The 23,859-nt window shown below is 40.7% G+C and overlaps 1 protein-coding gene across 8 annotated transcripts in view; it reads right to left on the bottom strand.

Annotated features, from left to right (window-relative positions):
• The window catches only part of LOC115269089 (diacylglycerol lipase-alpha), a 430,920-nt gene that overhangs the window by 371,239 nt on the left and 35,822 nt on the right, over window positions 1-23,859 (bottom strand). For 7 of the 8 annotated variants that reach the window (XM_029877440.2, XM_029877438.2, XM_062844785.1 and 4 more), the window contains exon 1: window positions 12,148-12,974. The exons of the other annotated variant lie outside the window; for it this stretch is intronic. The gene's annotated coding sequence lies outside the window, so the exon portion shown is untranslated. Of the gene's footprint in view, window positions 1-12,147; window positions 12,975-23,859 lie in introns of those variants that run through there. 8 annotated transcript variants of the gene reach the window in all.

Consider the following 23,859-nt stretch of genomic DNA (forward strand, 5'->3'; position numbering starts at 1 on the left):
AAACTATTTTTGCATAGGGAAGATCGGGGCATAATGGAAAACCCGGGGCGTTTTGGAAGGATTGAAAAAAATCAATCCGATTATTTTGGCCGAAAGTTTATTTAATCAACTTTGATGTTATGTAAACTCGTCTAAGATGGAGTATTATATCTGAAGTATTGATGCTTGTAGGCAAATTACTTAAATGGTCGATGTAACCAAAGAATTAGCATAAAATATGCAGGGGTGTCCATTAATAATTATACCCGATGGGTGTTCATTTATCCCCGTACCTTTCCTACTAGCCCTAAAAACACACGGTTTTAAATTCATTATCTCTTCACAATAAAGACATTCTACCTGCTGTAAATGATTGAAATACGTAGGAACCAAGCTTAAGCTGTAAGCCAACTGATAATAGGGGGATTAGGGGCATAATGGACACCCTAAGCAAATGAGTATGTTAGGCCTGTATAACAGACAAAAACTTAACATATTATCAGTTGGCTTACAGCTTCAACTTGTTTCCTACGTATTTCAATCATTTACATCAGGTAGAATGTAATTATTGTGATGAAATAATGAATTGAAAATCGTGTGTTTTTTAGGGCTGGCAGGAAAGGTACGGGGCGAAATGGACACCCATAGGGGCATAATGGACACCCCTGTATATTTTATGCTATATCTTTGAGAATATCGACCAGTTAAGTAATTTTCCAACGGAGATCAATACCACAGCTATAATACTCTATCTTAGACGAGTTTACATAACTTTTAAGTTAATTAAATCAATTTTAGGCTATAATAATCGGATTGATTTTTTTCAAACTCTTTTAAACGCCTAACAGTATGCAATGCGCGTACATCCATTCATAATTGTCAGTGTTCGTTTCGCCCCGAATAGACTAAAACATTGAAATTGCTATTTTCAGTGTGTTCTGATCAAAAATATAATACTTTATTCATTACTAAATCTACGTATACATGAAGATAAGCTAACAATTCACTTGTTTATATGGTGGACACACTCAATCACTCGTAATACCTTATTTGCTGCTGCTTCGAAATTATAAGAAATCCACCATATTAAAAACATACGTCAATTTCAATGGTATTTTGGGTATTTTGATGGAATATAAATAGTACTTTTGAAAAATAGAACAATGACTTGTTCCTTTGAACTTATGCATTGAAAGTTTTACATAAAAGTCAACGGTTTCGGCAAAAACAGGGGTGTCCATTTCGCCCCGGGTGTCCATTATGCCCCTAATCCCCCTATGTTAAGTTTTTCTCTGATATAGAGGCCTTACATATTCTTTCGCTCAGGGTGTCTATTATGCCTCTAATCCCCCTGCTGTAATACTGTATGCTACATGCCGTTTGGAGTTTATCAAGTTTCAACATCAACATGTGATGGAATAGCAATACTTAAAACCTAAATCTCGTTGTCTCAAACTTGTTATTTTGAACATATGCACGAGATTGCACATTTATTTTTTCCACATATTTTCTTATCCATTAAAGCAATCACAAAGCAATGGTATGGCATTTCGGAAACCACTTCACTTTCTAAAACAATCATTACCAACGCCATAACATAATACCTCCAATTTTCCACGAGCCATTACCCCACGGATGATGGTTTTGATTTCCTCACTTTCCATGTGATAATGCGGCATCCGAATCTGCATTTCCACAAACACCACACAGACCGCCCCCGTCTGTCCGTCCGAAACTAGGTCACAAGAGCCGCCCCCGAAACCGGAAATACGAGGAAAGTTTCCCACTCTGCACATTCACATTCACCACCACTGGTACTGCTGCTGCTACTGCTGGTGGGCTCCATTTTCCTCTGTTCCGTTCCTTCGTTGCATTAATATTTCACCTAACTCAGGTAAAATCCACGCCGCCTGGATGGATTTTCTTTTGAACATCACTCACTCCCTTCAATCACGATGGGACACTATCTTCAATCTGCGAAGTATTCACACGTACTGTGGATGGCAGTGTTCTGTGTACCCTTTTGCTCTTTGTGTATGCGCCGGTGAGGACGAGCAAAAGGACACTTAATCCACCCCCTCTCACACACTGACGAAGAGAGGAAAAAAAAAACGCTTCTCACTTTTCCGAGTTGGTGTATCGCCGACACGCGGATCGGTTTCGGCATTGCACTCACTCATTCACTTTGAAAGAATTTCCCATTGACGCGAATTTCCTCTTCAAAGGCCAACTCGGCGGACAATACGGAATAACTGCGTCCACCTGCTGCAGGCACCTGCGGCAGCAGCACTAGCAGATAGATTGCGACACCGTTTGGCCTGAATTTTACTTCGGAACTATCACAGAACGGGCAGAACGAGGAGCATGCGGGTGAGATGGGTGTTAAATGCACAACCTCACTTGGACATAAATTTGATCATAGTTTCTACTCATTCCAATGAGGGCCTTAAAAATTTTCTGAAATATTGTCAGAATGACCATGTATGCAGTACATTTTATCTGAATGCCACTCCCTCTATCACTTCAACATAGAATATGTTCTGGGGATCCGTCTCGCGCCACTAGTGCTATGGGCATCAGACCGTGCGGTATGCTCTAACCACCCTAAGACACATCAGCATGTGGGTACTCTCGAGTCGCTTCACGTTTAGTTTAACCACAGGCGCACTCGACCTTGCAACGGCGCTATACCGTAGTATGGAGACTGCCACTGTCGCGAGCAGCTTACGCTTGCTCGAGACTACTGTCGAGCTATTTGACATCATCTTCGACAATGCCATTATCGCCATGCTTGCTCTTTTGCAGACATATTCCACGTGGCTTCCGAATTTCAGCTTTTCGTCGATTATGACCCTGAATTGCTCCAATGAGCGCTTAGAGTAGATCGTGTACCTGCCTGTGGAGATCACTGCCTGTTGTTCAGACTTGCGGTTGTTTACCACCACCACCTCCGTTTAGTGATGCGCGAGTGCAAACTGTCTCGACCTCATCCCGTCCTCCACTAACCTGTTAACCTCAATACGCTATCATACGCCGCGTTCCGTAGTACTGGACTTAGGATGAATCCTTGAGGTACCCCTCGGTGATGTTGTAGCTCTTCTCGTCTTCCTCGATGTCATAGATTAGCATCCTATTCTGCAAGTAGCACTTCAGTACTTATCCGGAATGGGCTATCCGGGTCTCCTTGGTGGTGTATGGCGATCTCAATGGCGGCCCAGCTGACGCTGTTGAATGCGTTTTTCACGTCCCTTCGCTTCCCTTGGAGCTTTATCTCGGCCATTTTGGTTACATCCCTAATAGCGTCCACCGTCGATCGACCTTTCCGGAAGCCGAACTGGTAATTCGAGAGCCCAGAGTCCTCGGGTTTCTCGGTATAGACCATCAGCCTGGACAGAATGATTCGATCCAACAGTTTCCCTGTGGTGTCCAGAAGGCAGATAGGTCTGTATGTCGTTCTGGGTCTGCAGACGTTGGTGCAGTCTTCTTCCGTGTTCCACTCTGTGTCGAAGCGCCAGATGGTCACTGAAGGTCACACCAATGGTGGACTCTGATCGTTCATGCTGCAGTTTTTTTGTCGCTTACTTTCGCGACATCCGCGTTCAGTCTAGCAAAAGCTTCGAGTAGAGCCCAGCCTCTAGCATTTGTCGAGCAGCTAACCCACTCAATCACCCAGGTGTTGAAGTGTCCACCAAATACCACGGGACTCAATCCCGCCTTATATTTGATAAGTTGTGTAGGTGTTGTTGATCTGCCAATAATGGGAGTAGCAATTACTAGCGTTTCATCAAGCTCAAAATTAAGCTTAAAAAAGCTCGATCTCTCGTCCTACGGACGAGATCTTCCGCGTCTTCGTGCCCGGTCATTGATGGCTACCATGGAATTATCTGTTTCCAAGAAGAGATCTTCCCGCTTCACCCACGACGCCACCTTGTCGTTGTATTTGAGCTTCAGCTGATGGCAGTACGTCCCATACAACCCCGTATTGATGCTGTAGCTCAGCTGGTAATTCAGGAATTCCTCCTGATATTCCTCCAAGGATTAATCCTGGAATTCCACCACGGATTGATCCAGGAATTCCTTCTGAAATCGCTCCAGTAATACCTTCAGGAATTCCTCTAGGAAATTCTACAGGAATTCCTCCAGAAATTCTTCCAGTTCCAGGAGTTATGCAGAGCTTTCTCCAGAAATTCTTCCAAGCAATCCTTTAGTAATGCTTCCCGGGATTTCTCCTGACATTAATTCCGGGGTTTCTTCTGGAATGCGTTAAGGAATTATTCCAGGCACTTCTTCAAAAATACCTCCAAGGATTCGTCAAAAAACTCCTCCAGAAATTCCTCTAAATATTCCCTCAGAAATTTCTTCAGAAATTCTTCTAGGAACTTCTCCAGGAAATATTCCAGAAATTTCTCCAGGAATTCCTCCAGCGATTCCTGCTGGAAGTCCTCCAAAGATTCCTCCAGAAATGCCTCCAGGGATTTTTTCCTGGAATTCCTCCACTGCCGTTCTACGCATAATTGTTTCATGTTTATAGGAATTTCCATACAACATGGGACAATGGACGCTCAAGGAATTCCTTCAACAATTTCTCCAGCAAATTTCTATGCCTTTAAGAATCCCTCCAGAAGCACCTTCTGGGATTCATCCTGAAATTCATTCAGGGATTTTTAGTCCTGGAATGCCTCCCTGGATTCCTCCAGTATTTCCAGAAATTCTTCCAGGGATTCCATCAGGGGTTCCTCCAGGAAGGTTCCAGAGCTACCTCCAGGATTTCTTCCAGAAATTTCAAAAGGGATTGCTCCTGGAAATCCATCAGAAATTTCAACAGGATTTCCTTCAGGAATTACTTATAGATTTATACCAGGATTTACTCGAAGAATTCCTCCTGGAATTTGTCCAGGAGTTTCTCCTGAAATCCCTTCAGAAATTCCTCCAGAAATTTCTTCAAAAAATTCCTTCACGGAATCCTCCAGGAATTCTTCCAACAGTGAATCAAAATTCAACCATCGCGCAACAATGACGACAATGTGACAACCTGAATTTGTTGCGACATTCTACCCAATGCGACATAGGTTTGTCCCAACTTGAAAAAAATGCGACTTTAGAGATTTTTAAGCCTTGCATTGTGATTTTCGAGCGGTAACTTCGAGTCGGTAAACGCTGCAACGCTGCAGAAGATGTATCATCAAAAAGTTTCGATTTTGGGTTGGTAATAATTGATTATTCACGAGTTGAAAATTACGCAACAATTTTAGCTTCCGTTTTGTCTGCAACAAAAATTTTCGGGATCATATTATTATCTGTTACCAGTTGGGATAAAGAGTAATCGCTGCTCCTTCTTTGTTGCTTGTTTTGCGCCTCTTTTGTCTGATAATTCTCTTCACTGTCTTCCAACGATTCCTTAAATTTAAGAATTATAAATTTCTCTTAAGTTTGCTTCAGAAATTCCTCCAGGGATTAATTTAGGAATTTCTCCAGGAGTTGTTTAACGATTTTTTCTTGGAATTCCTGCAATTATTCCTCCAGAAATTCCTCCATAAAAAATAAAATTATTATTTCATCTTGAAATACCTCCAGTGCATTTCTAAAGTACCATGCTGAGTTACATACAGTTACATGCAGTAGGTATATGAGTATATAAAACTGTTTCTAGGGAAATTTCGACAAAGATGTGCACGGAACAATACAACTGTAGGTTCATACTTAGTGGAATTTCATCTTGAAATGAAATTCAATTTCGAATAGCCTGTCAGCATGAGTAGTGTGTGGATGATTGGGAATTGACCTTGTTGGGCCGCTCACGAATGGAGCTCTCGGACTCTGTCAGTTCTCACATCGAGGAACTGAAAACGACCGTCGCAGTCATTCATTTTCGGCGGAAAAACAGGCACTGAGACTGACATTTAGCAGGCCTGGTTATAGCACGACAGAATTAGTCCGGGAGACTCAACATTTTCGTCTTGAGGGTACTGGAATTTGGTGAGTTTGTTCCTGCATACCGTTTCGAATCTTGTGGCCTTTACCCTTCCAATAACAACATCCAAAATTCTGTGACACCTAGGCCAGAGAAGACGTAGAGGTCTCTATGCCTTTCTTAGGTGCCTGTTGTGTCTTTGAGACGACACCAGGGACGACCCGGATACAACCTGGCTTAATTCCCGGAAAGGAATTTATATTCCTTTCCCATCCCTCAGCTGTCGCAAGGACGTGGCCAGAACAGTTCTCGATCGTTGGACGATTGAGTCAATCTTTTCTTAGGGCCGATTTCTTCTCCCTGGCTTAAGCGTTAAACCAAATTTAACTATATGGGTGAGCCTGGCTTACCGGTTAAGCCGAAGTGAAGAAATCGATCCTTAGAGTTAAAGATTAGTCCCAAATCAGGCAACCCTCACAACAGCGGTCTAGGACTGTGCCACCTGCGAATTTGTGAGACTTGCTTAATGCTAATGCTAGAACATCAACGAGATCATTCACTACAAAAGTCAGTTGAAATTTGTAATTCAACGGCTTCCAAAAGTAGTGTCGTAAGTTCAAAGGTATATTAGGTAACTGACCGGAAGATTAAATAAACGCTTTAGACTGAATCGTTCCCCACTGCTCCACTTGGGGATATTTCGTTCAAATGCTCGTTTGAGTATACAGAATTTATTAACGGAGGATGCAGCTGCCTGGAGCTGCTACAACATTAGTGCCACGATTATATTCGGATAGCAAAATTGTGTGAAAAATAGCTATTTGTTTGAATGCCGAAATATGAAAATTTCAAATAATGAAAAAGGCTCCTCCTCTCTCTCCTCTTCTTGGCGTAACGTCCTCACTGGGACAAAGCCTGCTTCTCAGCTTAGTGTTCTATGAGCACTTCCTTAGTTATTAACTGAGAGCTTCCTCTGCCAATGACCATTTTGCATGCGTATATCGTGTGGCAGGCACGAAGATACTCTATGCCCAAGGAAGTCAAGGAAATTTCCTTTACGAAAAGATCCTGGACCGACCGGGAATCGAACCCGTCACCCTCAGCATGGTCATGCTGAATACCCGTGCGTTTACCGCCTCGGCTATATGGGCCCTACATAAAAAAAGGCATAAATATCAAATTTAAAGATAAGTCATGTTTCAAAGCTCTCATTTAGGATAAAACTAGCAGACAATTACGATTTGGAGATTTTTACCAGCTATTGTCCAATCTGGAAGAATCACTGTACAATTGCGATTGAAATGATTGCCACACTGAAAATTCTGTCAGTTCAAGTCAGTCTTGTTTGAATTTTCATGACACTGCGTACCGTTGTACAGGAATCACACTCGTATCACATGCCTGTCCAGGGTATTAGGATGGTGTATTAGCTACCCAAGCAGACAATTCGATGAACTTCAATATGGTGCTAGGAACGCTTATTTAGTATGCTGAAATGTAGCAAGGGATCCCAAGATCAGTGTGGTGCATTGGATACCTAGATGATTCAGTGAATATAAAGATCGTATACACAGAAAAAAAAAATGTAATTAAAATTCAGCTAGAAATCATGCACATAAAGGAAATGCTAGAGTTATTGCACTTTTACATGAGATACAATGTAAAATTACATTACCATCGTGTAAATTCCCGCCAACCATCGCGTAAACCATCATGGACTCAAACCGGTTACGTGACTATTAGCGGAAATTTACACGATTGTAACGTAATTTTACATGATATCTCATGTAAATATGCACCAACTCTAGCATTCCCTTTATGTGCATGATTTCTCGCTGAATTTTACATGAATATTTTTTTCTGATTTGTTAAAGAATTTTTAGCAAGACCCGATATTTTGATAAATATTTTTTTATCTGCCCCCCTCAAAATGCAGAATCTAGCCAAAAATTTTTGAAGGGGGGGGGGAGACAAAAAGTCAAAATAAAATTTGTATCCGCCTTATTGCAAAGAATAAAAATAGAACGAATGCCCTCTCTTGCCTTTTTCTATGTAAACGTCAAGCAACCAGACAAGTGGCGCTCTCTAATTGTGTCAAGGTGGAAGCTCTATGTAACAGTGTTCGTAATTTGTCATAAGAGAAAGTGGTGTGCGTATGTTTTGGTATCCGCATACAATCAGTAACGCATACTACTACATGATGGTTGACCATTCATCCGCAGATAGCGCTGCGGTAGTGTCCCCCCGAGCATCAGTGGAGTGGGCATTGTTGATATTCTTATCATTTGCAATATGCCTCTCAATGACAATGTAGTAGTACGACATGCACTAAATACTAAGGATACGGTTATTGCCACAAAAGATCTAAATACTGGTCGCAGTGGCTCTCCCTTACATAAACAAGTGGTACATTATTACACCTTAATGATCAAGGGAACAAGATAGTGCATTCGTGGCAAGTAATTGCAATTTGAGATATAGAATGCTAAGATGATGCAGGGGATTTGAAGATGGTGCTCAATTTAGTTAATGCATAACATTCGAATTGCGTGCGGCCATAAAGGTGCATTATGAAAGCGTAGTGTAGATGATCACAAGATAACACTGAGCGGAGAGCATTAGGATGGTGCATGCTGATATGGAGCTTGACATTCGAAGGTGATGCATAATGTCAGTATGATGCATTAGAGTCAACATGCGTTTTATAAACGAAATTTCAAATATTAACAATAATGGTGCAATAGATGCCTAGATGATATGGTGAATGTCACGATTTAACGAGATTTCGTATTAGACACATAATTGATTCAAAAATGGTGCATAGATGATTCCGTGAATATCATGGTGGTACATGGACCGCAAAGAAGCTGCATGATGTCCGTATGGGGCTTAGGGACAAAACGTCGAAAGACAAAACGTCGAATGACAAAACGTCGAAAGGACAAAACGTCGAAAATGAGCAAATAGTGAATTCTTTATTCTTTTTAGGGAAACTCATTCTTTCGCTTGTACCAGCCAACTAGTTTACAGGGGAGCCTCCTGAGACTTCCTGAAACAACACCTTGTCTTTCGACGTTTTGTCACCCATTCCCGTATGGTGCATTAGTTTCACCATTACTCTGTTATACTCAACAAGCTTCATGTTCAGGTGCACGAATTCCAAAAATGGTGCATGAAACTCAATGTGATACGGAAATCAACATGGTCCGGGTACATGGAATGCTATTTTGTATGCCAAATGCCAAAATGGTGTATGAAATTCAAATGTGAATCACATATCGTTACGGTGCATAAGATGCCTAGGTGATATAGTGAATGCCAAAATGGTGCATGGAAAGCTTTGAAAAAGGTGCATGTTGCATTAGTTGTCACCGTTATTCAGTGACTATCGGCATGATCCATGATTAGGTGCTCGGATTGCAAAGAATGGTGCATGTAATTGAATGTGGTGCAGAAGTCACCATGGTCCAGGTACATGGGATGTTATTTTATTTACTAAATGCTAAAATGGTGCACAGAATACACAAAAATATGTATTTAATGTGATGCTCACATCATTGTGGTACGTGAGATACTAAGATGATGTAATAAATGCTGAAATGGTGCTTGAAGAGATTTGGTGGTGCAAGAAATGTAATATGGTGCATGCTGTCAGTATAATGCATTAGATATTTAATTGATAAGAAGACAGTACACGAGATCAGCATAAAGCGTGGATAACATGATGTTAGTGTGCTGTGTTAGTCGTCACCATTATTCAGTGATTCTCAACATGTTGTATGACTAGGTGCGCGATTTGAAAAAATGGTGCATGGTATTCTGAAGGGGATCGATTTGTTTCGGAACAGTATCCTTTTCAAGATAAGTATTGAAATACAGTCAGGATTCGTTATACACGGTGTCACACGCCGACCGCAATTTCTTTGTTGTCTTTCAACCATTGGTGGGCACGATTTCCGTTAACCGTTAACGCATTTCGGACGAACATTTGCTTCTATTCTCACAAAGGTCAAGTAAAAAGCACAAACCCAAAAAAATGCAGTACGTAAAAGTTCACTATCAATGTTCTCCAATTTGTAACTGAGGAGGTGTACCTTTCTATTGAGATGGAAAAAGTTTAATTTGAACTTTTGGCTTTCGAGTTATTGAGAGGCAAGCGCAATTCAATAACTAATGGATAGTTCTCGTGACCCGTTTTATCTTTGTATTTTTTTTGGGGATTTGAACCACTGCGACCATTACTGTGATCTATTGTGGTATACCCCTGCTTAATTTGTTTGCATTTTTTCAGACGACGAGTCACCATTTAGGGCAGTGGTGCTCATCCTGCGGCCCTCCAAGCCTTAAGATGCGGCCCGCGGAGTACTTCGAGACGAATCGAAATTTTTGAACGATTATTTGAAATAAATCGTTAAATTTATTAAGAAATCAAACAAAAAAAAATGCTGATCAATTTTCACAGTGTTGAACACAAAAAGAACAATCCGTTCTGATAAGATTCAAAATCGCAACTCCGAAATATTTCGGCATTTCGTCTAAGTCACGAAACCAGCTTATAGTTCTTTATAAGTGGTACGAACCAAATAAAAGTTTGCTAAAAATGTAATCTTGAATCATTAAAAAATTAGTTGCAGTTTTTGAGCGCAGTCAATGCAAAGCTGTGTAAATATTTCACATTTCGCCTTCCGATGAACATAAAAACACAAAGCACGAAGTTTTTGACAAAATTCTCAACAAATCTCAACTTGGTTGCCAATATTGTTTAATTTTCACTGTTTGTTTAAATTTCTATTATAAGACTCACACATTTTTCGAAACAAAACTTACGAATCCAATTTGAACATTATTGGAGATAAATTTTAAGCAACTCTAAGCGAAATATATGGAGAAACTCAAATCATCGTGGAGAAAATAAACCTGAAGAAACTCAATGAGAAAGTTGGGGCAATACTGCATGGAAATTATAGAAGCATCTCTTAGAAAAATGTTCTTGTGCCACTCTAACAGAAATTTCTTAAAGAACTTTAGAATAAATCCCTCGAGCAACAAAAAGAGAATTTTCAGGAGTAACTACAAACAAGATTCCAGGACCAACTGCATCAAGACACAAAAGATGCCTAGAACGCCTGAGGAAAATTTCAACAAGAAATTTGAAGCAACTTATGCAGCAACTTTAGAAGATAATGTTGAAGAAACTTCCGGAAACAATTGTTAAAAATCTAATTTTTGAAGACATTTAATGATGAAGTATTTCATCAACTTTAGAAGAGAATTATGGAGAGAATTTACTAAAATCTTCAAGAAACTCCTGGAAAATTTTCGGAAAAATGCGGAAGTTATTCTAGGAGAAATTCTTGGAAACGATCAATGAGGAATTCATGAAGTAACTTCAGGGCAGTTCCAAAGGCAAATCTAAGAGGAGTTCTTGGAGGTGTTCCAAGAGAAAAACTAAAAAAAACTTCAAGAAATTTCTCGAAAATCTTCTGGAGCAACTCCACAAGAAATTTCAGGAGAAAATCCAGCAAACCTTTTTGGAGCGATTCAAAAGAAATTCTTGTAAAAGCTGCTTGACAAGGTCTTGAATTGGCTTCAAGGCAATTCTAGGCAATTCTAGTGGATAACTGACACTGAGGAAGATTACAAGTGGTAGTCGAAATACGCGTATCTGTCAAATGATAAGCAACATAGGGCGAAATTAAAAGGTACGAAACTGATTACACTCATTCGTTAAATTGTGTTTGCTCATCAATAGCTCAAAAATTAAAAGTTTAAATTGAACTTGTTCCACCTCAATAGAACGGTACACCTCAGTTGCAAATCGGAGAACAATGATAGTGAACTTTGAAGGTGAAGATATGACGAAGCCACAGCTCAAATTTTCAAGAGCACAAATCTGAAGAACCGGATGTCGGATTGCGCTGAAAAGTTGATCGATTGGTCACCTCCAGCGGGTAACCAATCGATCAACTTTCCAACGCAATACGACATCCACTTCTTCAGATTTGTGCTCTTGAAAATTTTAGCTGTGGGAATATAAGCTAATGTTGGTCCGAAATGCGTTAACGGTTAACGACAAGCGTGCCCACCACTGCTTTCAACCAATTCAGCCCATTTTTGAAAGGTAATTAGTTTTCTATATGCCGCAACTACACTCAAAAAATGAGCTCAATCGTTTGTAAGGCACCAAAAACAAGCACCACCCACCGTGTATAACGAATCCTGACTGTAAATCGTTTAATCCAAATGGCGCATTTTACCTCGTATTTCCCCTTAACACAATTTTCTCACTTTTCTCCTCAACGATACACGATATGGCTGGCAGTGCCCTTCTGCTCCCACTCGGACTAACGGGGAGTCCTCTCCGTGAGTGTTGGTGTGGGTGTGGTGGGAGGCAGGACACGCTTCTCTTCACCGATTGCCCGGACTTTGATACACTAAATCCCGCAGGATTCCCTCACACACCAGCCCCCATCTCCAGCCCTACACGCGTCTCGCAATTTTCCGACCTTCACTTATCTATCACATCACACAGCGCACAAGCGCAAGCACTACACAACTCGGATACGATGCAATTCCCGACACGCTGCTCATTCAAGAAAATCCTGCAGCTTCGAGGCAGCCACCCACTCCACCAGTTTCGAACCACACAGTAAGGATATCAGGACAACGACGCGGTGCGGGGGAGAACCACCCTTCCGGAGAGACAATGGTGCAGGTGGTTCCTATCCCTCCCTGCCTGTAGGTACTGTACTTGGTTACTCTGACTGACTGCACGGTACACGAACGGGAAAACTCGCGACGACGACGCGCTCGATCCTAGTGGAAACTCACGACTGACGGTGTGCGAGCGACCGAACCGGGACCGAAGCCCGCAGTTGTTTGTTCGAAGTTTTCCCATCCAAAGCCGAGCCGAGGACGACGACGACGACGATAATGGAAAAGGCGATAGCAGCAAAAGAGGAGCCAATGTGGGCGTCGCGACGCCCGTCGACGGGTGAGTTTTCCGTTTTGTATGCTTCCCATGTTTCGTTTGGGTAGCGACCGACCGACCGCACCGGTAGCTGGGTTGGGGGCGTCCGGATGATTTTATGTTGTAACCTTACTGCCTATGATCGCATAATTGTCCCATATGAATAGGAAACCCAGCAAAGATGGGACTGATATGCGGTCATGGGCAGCTTACACAAGTTTGTGATGGTGTTTGTGAGAAAATGCTTTGCAGTGATAGGGATGCTTCAGACTCCACACAATAATTGTAATATTTTCAAGACAAACCACATCGTTTATTAATAATTCAGTTTTGTATGTTTGAACTCATTTAAATTTATTTCATTTATAACATAAAATCTGTCTGTCTGTCTGTCTGTCTACCTGTCTGCCTGTCTGCCTTACACTGCTCGGTTAGGGCAAATCTCAGTTCCTCTTTTGTCGTGACCGCATCCAGATCCCTGCACTCGATCACCACCTCCTGTGAAAGAGCCAATTTTGTCGCTTCTAAATTTGTTATTCTAATCTTTTTAGTGTTCGTACCTAACCTATCGCCATTCAGCGACACAGTTGGTACAAACATACATACACCAAATTTGTTATTCTAATGCCGTCCGTGTGCTATTTAGCACTCCGGCTTTTCGCGCACGACTCGGATAGTCCCCGACGGTGGATCTACCCTATCCGACGAAGAGTTCCCCGACACTGAAACTTCTTCCGTTACCGATACTTCCCAGGCTAGTGCCAGGGTCGGTTCTGAGATTCCGGTTGAAGACTGGCTTCCGGTTCACAGGCGCCCTGACGACCAAGCACCGGTGCTTTTTCGCGGTCTACTCGGTCTAGTCCCCGGCGGTGGACGGACCTAGCCTACTCCGACAGAGAAAGACCCCGACGGTGGAACTTCTCTCGACACCGATGTTTTCATCCCGACCAGTAAGGTGCCGAAGTCGGCCCGGTGATTCCGGTTGGTGGAAGACTTCCGGTTCACCGGCGCCCCGACGACCTATAACCGGTACTCGCAACGGACGACTCGGTCAAGTCCCCGGCGGTGGATCAAGCCTACTCCGATGGCGACCCACTACTCCTTGATCTTCTCGCCATCTCCGCTGGAGAGCTGACATGATCCGCGTGACCGCTCTGTTCACCGCATTCCATACGGTTTCGTCCTGACACATTCTCTCTACCACGTTGTTGGGACTCAGATTTCCAGCAGCGCTAGCTAGCATGTCGCCACGTACTTCTTCAAATCGCGGACAGTCGAATATCACGTGCTCCGGTGTCTCCTCGTTGTTTGGGCATGTTGGACAGAATGGGGACTCTGCATGGCCGAATCGATACAAATACTGTCTGAAGCATCCATGACCTGACAAGAACTGTGTTAGGTAGAAGTTCACATCTCCGTGTTTTCTGGACAACCATACCGACACATCTGGGATAAGCCGGTAGGTCCATCTACCCTTCTCCGCGTCATTCCACTCTTGCTGCCACTTAGCCAACGAGTCCGCTCTGATTGTCTTCCTCACGTTTGCAGTGCCTCTTCTCCGGTAACACTCTACATCCTCTGCCAGGGTGATGTGTATGGGAACCATCCCGGCGATAATGCAGACTGCTTCCGACGATATCGTCCTGTACGCGCTCGCCACACGAATAGCCATGAGCCGGAACGTGCTCGAAAGTAAGTCTGTCTGTCTGTCTGTCTGTCTGTCTGTCTGTCTGTCTGTCTGTCTGTCCTTTATGAATTCGGAAAATACTGTATCAAAAATCCAGAAGAAATTATGGGAGGAATCATAGGAAAAGGTCCTGAAGAATTTCCACAGGAAGTTCCAGCAGGAATCGCGAAAGGATTTCTAAGAGAAATGCTACAGAAATCTTGACTGAACTCTTAGAGAAATAACAATAGAAACTCCTGAAGGCCGAGCTCCTAAAAGGAAGCTCCACGATGAATCTCATAAGGAGCAACTTGATGAATCACCGAAGTAACTTTCGGGTGAATCCTAGACAGAATTCTTGAATAAATCTCAGAAACAACTACCGATTAGCCTTAGAAGAAAATGGAATCCCAGGTATCTGAGGAATTTCACAATGAACTACTTGAACAACCCGTGAAGGAATTTTTGCAGAATCTCAACAGAAGGAATCCCTGAAAGAACTGTTTGAGGAATCTCAGCAGCGACTGCTGAAACAGTAACAGAAAGAACACCAAAAGAACTCCAGAAAGAAATTATCGGAGAAATGAAAAAGAAAAATTATTGAAAGAATTTTGGATCAAAATATGAAGAGAATCATGAAGGAAAAGAAAAAAGAGTTTTTTAAAGAAAGAAATCCTTCTGGGATTGTCAGGGAGTTATTTTTAGAATCCTGTAATTTCAGATTCCTTCAGAAGTTCTTTGTGGGATTCCTTTTGGAGTTCCTTCTTGAACTCCTGGAGTAGTTCCATCGAAGTTTTCTCAAGCAGCTTCTTCTTGGATTTTTTTAGGGATTTCTCCTTTTGAAGTTTCTGCAGGAGCTCTGGAGATGTTCCATTTAGGATTCCTCTCGGAGTTTCTCCTGGGAGTCCTTCTGGATTTTTTTTTTACTGAGATTGACAAAAAGTTCCATCTATGATTCCTACATGAGTTCCTTCTCCCATTCCTGTAAATGTTCCTTCTGGGACTCCTTCTGGGAGTTCTTCTTCCTTCTACTGAGAATCCTATCTGGGATTTCTCCAGAAGTTCTTTCTAGGACTTCCAAAAGATTCTTCACCAGAAGGTATTCCTGGAGGTATCCCGAAGCTCGTGGAGGAATCCCTTAACTTCCAAGAAGAATTTTTGGGGGAATCTCCAAGCTCTCAGAACAAATTTCGGTAGGAATTTAGGCACGAAGTTCTGGAGGAATCCTGGAATGAATTTAAAGGCTCAATACTCAATACAAATTCTTTGAAGAATCTTGGAACTTCCGAAAGAATCTCAGGATGGATTTTTAAAGAAATTTCGGAAGGAATTTCTAGAAAAAAATCCTTGAAGGTGTGCCTGCAGGAATCCTGGATTCTAAGGAATATTTGAAGAAACTCCTGGAGGAGTCCTAGAGAACTAGCTCCTAGAAGACTCCCAAAAAGAACTCCTGAAGAAATCTCAGAAAGAGTTTCTGGAGTCTCGGAATAAATTCCTGAAAGAATTTCGGAAGAAATTTCTTGAAGAGTTCCGGAAACGATCCCTGAGTTATCTACCTTAGCTGTAATCTGTAACTGCCGGCTGGCTCAGATGAGAGCATTCCTGACACTACCTGAAACAACCTCATTTATTCGCGGCCAGGAAATCTTCGCACTGTAGTACACAAAAACAACTCACGTCATATCACAATTTGCTCATTTATTTTGGAGTAATTCAACCTCTACTTCATCACTTGGTCGCCCACGCAACTCTATAGATTAACGGCTACGCAGTCTTAGACTTCAAAATACGAGTTTTATTATTCACCGCGCAGCCATTAATCTATAGAGTCGTTCCCGAGATGAACTAGCCTAGGGCTAAAAATCTCGTTAATACAAATAAAAAAAATCTATAGAGTCAAGATTACAGTCGATTTCCAACAGCAATTACCCACGCAATTTTTCCTGAGATTCTCCAAGAACTCCTTTCATGGTTTCTCCACAATTGTTTTCTAGGATACCTCTAGGATTTCCTACTGTGATGTCTCAGGTATAGGTATCTCTATCTGAGATTCTTTTTGGGGTTGGCTTCCTCCTGATGTTACCTCTGACGTCCTTCCAGGCGTTTCTTCTGAGATTCCTTCTGGCAAAGGAATTTCTCATGGACTTCCGGGGATCCTCCAGGGGTTCTTGGTCATTTGGCCGAACGTCGATTGGCTCGAAAAAACGAAAAATTTCTGACAAAAAATGTTCGCAGTTTCATCACCGACGAAGTTTCATCGCCAACTGATCCCTTCAAGGTAAAATTACAAAGAATAGCCTATGACTTAAACGAGGAAATATTTCTGATGGTCATATTGGTCATATATGTTACCCGGAGTATGTCCTCGCCTCTTAGTTAATTTGATCATAACGGCCAAACGGCATTCGGCCAAACGACCCTATCACCTATATGGCATTCGGCCAAACGGCATTCGGCCAAATGGCCGGACACCAGGAACTTCATGTAATCCATAAACAAAAACTGCAGAAGGAATTTATCAAAATACTCCCTAATACATTTCTGGAGGATTCCCATTAGGAACATCTGAACGAATTCCAGAATGAACTTCCGGAGGAAATCCAGAAGGAACTGCAGGAATTCCAAACGAAGCTCTTGAAAGGATCCAGAAAAAAGTTCCTAGATTTATTCCGGAAGAGGTTCCCGAAGAAATCCAGAAAGTAGTTCCTTGAGCAATTCCTAGCAGGAACCCAGAAAAAAAGGAGCTCCAGAAAGAATCCAGAAAGTAGTTCCTTGAGCAATCCTGGAAGAGATTCTTGGAGGAACCCCGGAAGAAGTTCCCGGTGGAATTACCGTAGAAATCTAGGAAGAAATTCTGGAAGCATTTCTAGAAGTAGTTAGTTTCTGAAAGAATCCCGGAGAAGTTATTGGAGGAATACTGAAAGATGTTCTTGTACTTAGGATTCTTGGAAAGATTTCACAAAGAATTCCTGAAGAAATCCCAGAAGGAACTCTGGGAGTAATCTCGCATAGATTTCCTGGAAGGAATCCCTGACGGAATTTTGGAAGAAGTTTCTGGAGAAATCTCGGAACAAATTCCTGAAGCAATCCCCGAAGGAACGCTTGGAAGAATCCCGAAAGAAATCTTGGGTAAAATTGCAGGAATTCTCAGGAATACCTTCTGGAAGTGAAACAAAAACTTCTGAAGACATTCCAAAAGAAACTTTAAGGAAAATTCGGGATGGAATTCCTAGAGGAGAAATCCCAGCAAAAATGTCTGGAAGAAACACGGAAGTATCTCCTGGATGAATCTCAGGAACAGAATCTCTTTAGGAATCTCCGAAGTAAAAAGGACAAAAACCAAGGCCATCTTTGTCTTACTCATGCGCATTGGCGTAGCTAGGGGGGGCTCCAGGGGTGCCTGGCACCCCCTAGAACAAATTTGGTACCCCCTAGAGTTTTTCCTTGACAGTCACCTCAAATTTTAAACTTCACACAATAATTCCAATATTTATTAATGGCACATTTGAACAAAACTTAAGCACACCCGGAATTACTTATATAACTGTTGTACGTTTTGGCACAGATTTTGGCGTTTTTGGATATTGGTAAGAATAATCAACAGACTTCTCCATAGATTCCTACCTCTATCTATTCATACAGTGATTTCTCTAGGCTTCCTTTATGGATTCGTCCCGATATTTCTGCAATAAACTTCCCTTAGGAATTAGGATACTCCAGGCAGTCCTGATGGGGTTGTACATACTAGAAATTTCTGCAGAGATTGATCCAGCAAATTCTGCTAGGATTTCTTTGAAAATTCTTACTATGATTCTTCTCGGAATTCTTCTAGGGATTCCTCTAAAAATTTCTATTGGGATTTCTTTAAGAATTTCTGATGGAATTATTCAAGCAATCTTCCTGGGATCCTTTCAGAAGTTCCTCCGGTGATTCTTCCAGGAATTCTTTCAGAGATTTCATTCAGAGGCTCTTCCAAAAAATTCTCATGGAATTCCTCCAGGCGCTTATATTGGCCTTCCTCCGTGAATTTTGGCTAGGATTCCTCAAGCAACTCCTGCTGCGATTCTTCCAGCAATGTCTCTCCTCCTCTAAAAACTCTCACTGTGGTACGTTCTGGAATTCTACTTGGAAAATTCTTCCGGAAGATCTCCCTGAGATTTTTATATAAAATCCCTTTATTGATTCTTCCATACATTTCTTCAAGGATATATTCAGGACTTTCTACAGAGGTTCTTCAAGAAATTCCACAGGGGATTTCCCCAAAAATTCCTCCATGAATTTCAACTGGAATTCTTCAAGCAATTCCCATTAGGACTTCTTTAGAAATACTTCTAGGGATTTTTCTGGGCATACTTACTTGCTGCAATTCTTTCGGGAAATATTACTGAGATTCCTCTAGAAATTCTTCCTGCGATTCCATCAGGGATTCCACCAGTATACTTCTACCGATTCTTTCAAGGAGTACTGTAGGTATACCTCCAGGCATTTGTTAGAGGATCTTCTCATAAGATACCCCTGGCATTGCTGATTCTAGGATTTCTCTAGAAATTACTTCTATGATAGCTCCCGGAATTCTAAGAATTCCTCCAGATTTTCCAGCTGTGACTGCTCAAGCAATTCATGCGGTTCTTCCCGCTATTCTTCCTCCAGAAATTCTAACTGTGGTACTTCTGAAATTATGCTACGGATTCTTCTAGAGCTTTCTCCTGACTTTTTTTTGCTGAGACCTTTCCAGGCAATCTTCCTGGAATTCTTGCAGAAATTCCTTTAGTTGCTCCACCAGGGATTTCTCCAAGAACTCATCCAGGAAGTCCTCCAGAGATTGTATCCAAAGATTTCTCCAGAAAATCATCATGGAATTGCTGCAGAATTTCTTTTTGGCCTTCCTCCAAGAATACCCCAAACAACTCCTCCTGTGATTCTTCCATCAATTTCTCCAGAAATTCTTCCTAGTGATTCCTATACGAATTTATCCTAGTATTATGGCTGGAATTCTTCCTGAGATTCTTTCCGAAAATCCTCCTGCGATTCCTTCAGGGCCTTCTCTATAGATTCTTCCAGAATACCTCTACCGGTTCTTGCAGGGACTTCTCTAGGTATTCCAAGGATTTTCCCTTTGGATTCCCCCCGGCATTCCTGAAGGGATTTCTCTAGAAATTTCTGTTCAGTTTCCTCCAGCAATTCCTTCTAGGATTTCAGCTGAGGTTTCTACAGTGATACATCCCAGAATCCTTCTAAGAATACCTCCTGAGATTTTTCCTGATTTCTTCAGAAACTCTCCGGTGATTCCTCCAGGATTTTTTATCCAAACGGATTCTCTCATAAATTCCCATGGAACTCCTACAGGAACTCCTCTTGGCTTACATCCAGGAATTTCAGCTGGATTTCTCAAGCTATTCCTGCTGTGGTTCTTCCAGCAATTCCTCCTAGGACTCCTCCAGTCATTCTTACTCCCAGAATTCTTCTACGGTTTCTTCTAAAAATTTATCCAGGGATTCCTTCAAAAACTTGTTGCGATTATTCAAGACAATCTTTGTAGAAGTCTTGCAGAAGTACCTTCGGTATGTCTACCTGGAAATCCTAAAAAAACTAGGATTTCTCCAAATATTTCTTGTTGGACTTCTCCAGGAACTACTCTTGAATTTCATCCAGGGGATTTCCTAGGATTCCATAACCGATTCTAGCTGCTTCTGATGTTTCAGGAATGCCTCCTAGGTCTCCTCCAGAAATTCTTACTGTGATACCTTCAGGAATCCCTCTAGAGATTACTTCTGGAATTCTTGCCGGGATTCTTCTAGCCAGTTTTTCTAGGATACTTCCAAAAATGCCTTTGATTCTTCCAGGGATTTTTCTAAAGAATCATCCAAGAATTCATGGATTACTCTAGAAATTAATCATGGTATTACACCTGGAACTCCTCTTGGCCTTCCTTAAATAATTCTAGCTGAAGGACTCCCAATAGAAATCTGTTGAGGAATCCCTAAACGAATTTTGGGAATAGTTAGAATTTCCAGAGATATCCTAGGAGGCATTACTAGAGAAACCTCTAGTGAAATCCTATAGGAATGTACGGGAAAAACTTGTAATTAATTTGAAGGCACAGAATGTTGCTAATTGACAAAATGAAGGATGAATTTGTGGAAAAAGAATTGCGTTCTGGTGGGATTCGAGAACACACGACACGACTCCGTATTTGCTAAACCGCAGTATGGCCATTTCTTTGAGGGTTCCTTCGGCATTATTGTTCTTTTTATTTATTTTTTATTTTTTCGGTGGTTTCATTGGAACCCAACTAACATTTTAGCTGTATAGTAGAGGAACAAACCGCTCTTAAGCAAACCTTAGTTTAAGAAACTGATATTTAACTAGTTACGTTGTTTTAGGTTTGGGCAATTTATTTGGATTTTTTTTCTATATTTCAATGGCTATTCTTCCGTAATTATTTTAGCAATTTCTTTTTCAGTTATTTTGCAAATTTTTCAGGAAATTTTATCGTGATTACTTTTGTAATTCTTTATGATTTAATTATATTTAAATATATTGCTTCCGGAAATTCAGAAATCCTATGAAATTCACGAAAAATTTCCTGATAAATCCCCAAAGAAATTGCCGGGAAAAAACCATCAAAATTACCTTTGAGCTTTCAAAGTAGTTACCAAAAGAATTCATATAAGAACTGCCAGAGGAATTCCTAATGAAAATAGTAAAGCTTTTTAAAGAAATTGGCCGAATCCAATTTCAATATAAATTTCCAAAAAATATTCTATAAAAAATTTCACAAACATTCATAAAAAAAATTCGAAGAAATTCTCAAAGAATTTTTCGAAATCATTAAAGGAATTTCTGAAGAAAATTTAGAAAGAATTCCCAAAATAATTGCAGTGACAGAATCTTTAAAGAACCGCCAGAGATTTTTTTCAAAGAAATTCCCAAAGGATATCTCTTAGAAAATTGCCGAATCCATTTCCAAAGGAACTACTGAAGAAATTCCTAATGTAATAATAGAAGTTTCCATGATTTCCAAAGGATTCGCTGATAAATTCCCAAATAAATATTCAATGCAAGAACATCGGAATTGCCGAAGGTGTTCCGAAATCATCTGCTGCAGGAATTCCTTACATAATTACTGAAGAAATCTAGAAGAAATTGCCTAAGGAATTTTTATTTAAATTATAGAAGCTATTTATGAAAAAAAACTTCCGAAGAAGTTTTCGAAGGAATTGGTGAAGAGATAGCTAATACCACAGATAATGGAAGTCCAAAAAAAACGACGAAAATCCGAAAAACAAGTAGAATGACTTGCTGAAGACATTTCCAAAAAAAAAATGTGAGGAAGTTCCCAGAGTTAATGTCGAATGAATCACCAAAGGCTTCACTAAAAGAATTCCTAAAGGAATTGCCTATACAGAGAAATTGAAGAATTTTACAAAGCAAATATCAATTGAATTGCTGACATTAACAAAACATCGCTTGAAAGACTACTGAAAAATTGGCGAAGGAACTCCCGAGCGAACATTTCAATAAATGTGCCAATGAAATAAAAAAAAAGCCAAATAAACTCCTAGTGGAATTGCCAAAGAAATTTCCAAAGGATGCGTAAAAGATGTTTAGTATCAAATTCCAGACATATTATCAAATAAATTCGAAGAAATTAGCCAAATTCAAAGGAATTTCTGAGAAATTAAAATAGCCTTAATTAAAGTTAATTGCAAAATAATTTCCAAATAAATTGCCGGGAACATACCCTGAGGAATTACCGAAACAATGTTTTGCCGAAAACCCAAATTTCTTTATTATACTATAGCATAGAATCAGAGTCCCGAAGAGAAAAATCGAAGTTCGCTATTAATGTTGTGGTCAGACCAAAAATGCAAATATGCATCCTGATTTTGCAATTTCAAGTATTTATAACTCTTACAATGCTACAAAAGTTCAGCTTATTGAACGCAGTGGCTTAATTTCCACAACAGGGGAGAAAAAAAAGACTCTTACAATTGTTCTTGAAAACTATTTTATAAGGGTTGTTATCATGCAATGAAACAAAGAGGATGTCACGACGAATACAAGTTACACGCAAATTTGTAGATATTTCATAGTTTCCGAGATTTACACTTCTAATAATTGCTCTAAAATGTATTCTTAATCAAAGTATTCAATCCGCAAAACAAATGGGTTGTGATGATTGTAAAGTTCAAACTGAAAATACAAATTCCATTTATTATACGTAATCAAGTTATCAAGTTCTCAAACCTTACATGGCGGGGAGAGTGTTAGATCAGTATAACGGCTCGGATTAAAAAAAAACCGTTCTTTAAAATATAGCGCGTTTAATTTTTCATTATACTAAGAAATTGAGGATGGATCGGTATTTCTTTTTACAAAAAAAAAAAAGCAAAACAACCTGGAACCCACTGAAACTGGCACCCGCCAGGCACCCCCTAGGAAAAAATCCTAGATACGCCAATGCTCATGCGGAATTGATATTGTGACCTGAGAATTGTCATATCGTGTATTGAATAATTGAGCATGTGGTGTGAGGATGCGCGGAGCATCGTGAGGTCAGATCTGAGTTGTACGAAATTCTCCGGATCCAAGGAAAACAGAGAGAAGTGTTGGCCTTGATTTGGAGAAACGTGTTGATGTCAGAATTTGATTGTTGTATGTTCCTTGTTTTCGTTGTCCACCATTTGATTCAGATGTTCGTCTCCAGTCTTTCATCGTCTCTCTTCCATTTGTTTTCTCTTTGTCGTTGTCTACCGAAAAAAGTCCTAACTTTTTGATTCCGTTACATATCGTCGGTTTCCTGCAATAGGGGCACAACTCAAAATTTGTCATTTTTGAGATTTTGATGGCAAATGATGAAAAACTATGTGAAATTTCATCTCACAAAGACCCGTTCCAAAATTCGTTGTGAAACGCGAGATTTGGGCATTTTCACCAATTTTCCGCAGTAAGGGCACAACTCAAAATCAGTCAACTTTTTCAATAGTCGTTGAAAAATAGTTGTCAAAAATTCATGAAACAGATAGTCCTTCAGCCCCTTTCAATGATACAACAATCAAAATTTGTTTACTTTTGTCAAATGATGAGAGAAATAAGTGAATTTGCAGGATGTGCTTCATGATTGCCAATTTTCAAACGCTTATTCTGAAAATTCACATTTTTTGAGTTGTGCCCCTATTGCAGGAAACCGACGATATCAGGACAATCTGCCCCATCAATGTTTTGAGTACAGTGATCTTCCGATTTTATCACGTCCTCCGCGCGTCACTCCTTCATTTTCATTAATTTGCACTTAAATTTGAAAGCAAGTGTTTCCCATCTTCTTCATGA

The sequence above is a fragment of the Aedes albopictus genome, chromosome 1, assembly GCF_035046485.1.
Source record: "Aedes albopictus strain Foshan chromosome 1, AalbF5, whole genome shotgun sequence".
In the NCBI taxonomy this organism is placed as follows: domain Eukaryota; kingdom Metazoa; phylum Arthropoda; class Insecta; order Diptera; family Culicidae; genus Aedes; species Aedes albopictus.